General features: G+C 35.9%; 1 non-coding gene across 1 annotated transcript; it reads right to left on the bottom strand.

The window, feature by feature from the left end:
- Nucleotides 1-299: 299 nt before the first annotated feature.
- LOC118654798 lies at nucleotides 300-406 on the bottom strand. Its single transcript, XR_004967065.1, has one exon. It is a non-coding gene; the product is annotated as a U6 spliceosomal RNA (small nuclear RNA).
- Between the last annotated feature and the right edge of the window lie 2,372 nt (nucleotides 407-2,778).

Genomic DNA, 2,778 nt, shown 5'->3' with positions numbered 1-2,778 from the left:
TCTATTATTTAAGTTTTTTTAGATTCTCCATATAAGTGAGGTCATACAGTACTTGTTTTCCTCTTTTAGACTTATTTCAGTTAACATAATGCTCTCAGGATTCATCCATGCTGTTACAAATTGCAACATTTCATTTTTTTGTGGTTTAATAGTATTCTATAATATATACCTCAGATTTTGTAAATTCATTCATCCATCAGTGGGCACTTAGGTTATTTCCATGTCTTGCCTATTGTAAATACTGCTGCAATGAACATGAAAGTGAAGATATCAGTTCAAGATAGCGATTTCATTTTTTTAAAAATATGGAATGCTTCATGAATTTGCATGTCGTCCTTGCACAGGGGCCATGCTAATCTTCTCTGTATCATTCCAATTTTAGTGTATGTGCTGCTGAAGACAGGACAAGATAGTGATTCCATTTTCTTTGGCTATAAACCCAGAAGTAGAATTACTAGTTCATACAGTAGTTTTATTTTTAATTTTTTGAGTAAAGTTCATACTGTTTTGCATAATGGCTGTACCAATTTACATTCCCACCAAAAATATACAAGGGTTCCCTTTTCTCCATATCCTCACTAGCACTTGTTATCTCTTGTCTTTTTTTAAAAAAAGGATTTTTTCTTCTTTTTTAAAAATATGTTTTTATAGATTTCAGAGAAAGGAAGGGGAATGTATAGAGAGACAAAAACATTGATTGGCTGCCTTCTGCATGCCCCCTACTGGGGATCAAGCTCACAACCTGGGCATGTGCCCTGACTGGGAATCAAACTGGTGACCTCTTGGTACATTGGTCTATGCTCAACCACTGAGCCACACAGACCAGGTTCTCTTATTGTTTTAATAGTAGTTATACTAACAGGTGTGAGGTGATATCTCATTGCGGTTTTCATTTGCATTTTCCTGATGATATATAGTGATGTTGAGCACCCTTTTATATACCTGTTGGCCCTTTGAATATCTTCTTTGGAAAAAATGTCTATTCAGGTTATTTTTCCATTTTTAAATTGGATTATTTGTTTTTGTTTTTGCTACTCAGTGGTATATGGTCCTTATATATTTTGGGTGTTAACCCTTTAGCAGATATGTGATTTACAAATATTTTCTCCCATTCTGTAGGTTTCCCTTGCTGTGCAGAAACATTTAGTGTGATATAGTCCCACTTGTTTCTTTTTGCTTATCTTATTTGTTCTTTATGTGTCATATCCAAAAAATAATTGCCAAGAACAGTGTCAAGGAGCTTTCACCAGTTTTCTTCTACAAGTGTTATGGTTTCAGCTTACATGTAAGTCTAATCCATTTCAGGTTAATTTTGTGAGTAATGTAAGATAGGGGTCTAGTTTCATTATTTTGACTGTGTATATCCGATTTTCTCAACACCATTTATTAAGAAGAGATTGTCTTTTTTTCTGTTGAATATTCTCAGCTTCTTTTTCAAGTATTAGTTGACTGTATATGCATGAGTTTATTTCTGGGCTCTTGATTGAACATCTTAACCAAAGGCCTGATGGATAGCAATCCTATAACAAAGTGAATTTGAAAGCACACTTCCCCCAGTTGAGCTTGGGGGTGACAACAATCCTTGCTAGCACCTCATGAGAGACAATGAACCAGAACCACCCAGTTAAGCTTCTCCTAGATTCCTGACCTCCAGAAATTGTGAGGCAATTAATGTTTAATGTTTGTAGCCACTTGTTAAGTAACAATAGATAACTGATACAGCAGTTGCACAGGCAAGGACTTATCTACAATAATAAAAGCATAATATTCTAATTAGACTGGACATCTTTCCAGACATCCTTTGGGATGACCTTCTGGATGAAGCCTGGGCTGCAAGGGAAGCCCAGGTCCTGGCTGCCTGCCAGTGGCTTGAGGGAAGCCGGGGACCTGGATGCCTGTGGCCGGAGGGAAGCCAGTGCCAGCAGCCAGGACAAGGAAGGCTTACTCTTGCCCCAATTTCATGCATCAGGCCTCCAGTAGGTAATAATAAGAAATCCTGTAGAGTTAAGGTTGTAGTACTGTCTGATAGTAAGATGGGGGTATCATCTGCCTTCTGGTTCCACTTAACTTTAGGTTGGGTCATAAATGTTCATAGTGTCATTAGGAAGTAATATGGTCAAGAGGAGATAGCTTATCCAAGCATGGGAAATTTGAAATGGATGAGTTAGGTTTTGGGGGCAGGACATTGTTCCAAAGTTCTTCTCAGCCTTCTAAACTATTCCTACCAGATAGTCCTCAAGACTTTGCAGATGGTTTCATCAGGTAAGGCAGACATATCATCATGTCAATAAACATGTGGTCATTTTATTTCTTTTGGCTTCTATTAAATAGTGATTGATTTCCAAGATTATGAGCCATTAAGAGGCTTTTCTATGAAGTCTCTTTGTATAGCCCTATAGATTTACATCTAATATCAAAATTCCTGATGGTTTTTAGGCCATTTTGAGGCTAATCAAAAGTCTTTGGGGTTACAGAGCAGATGCAAACCAAGTCATAGTACATGCAAATGACTTGAAAAGGAACTCTATAAACATATTGTGGAGTCCATCTGACTCCCCATCCAGAACATTGTTATTCAGATTTTTATCATTATCATTATCTTTGCCTATTCTAAATTCTTTACTTGAGAGTATATTTTGTATAAGCACATAAAATAAAAGGGTTGATTTAATAGTACAAAATCACCTGTGAAATTTATTTATTTGTTTATTTATTTATTTATTTATTTATTTATTTATTTATTTAATTGTCTAAAGTTTTACATATGTCTCCTTTTTT

The sequence above is a fragment of the Myotis myotis genome, unplaced genomic scaffold (genome assembly GCF_014108235.1).
Source record: "Myotis myotis isolate mMyoMyo1 unplaced genomic scaffold, mMyoMyo1.p scaffold_m19_p_4, whole genome shotgun sequence".
Classification (NCBI taxonomy): Eukaryota; Metazoa; Chordata; class Mammalia; order Chiroptera; family Vespertilionidae; genus Myotis; species Myotis myotis.
Note: the sequence above shows the minus strand (reverse complement) of the source record. Positions and strands in the feature narration are given on the sequence as shown.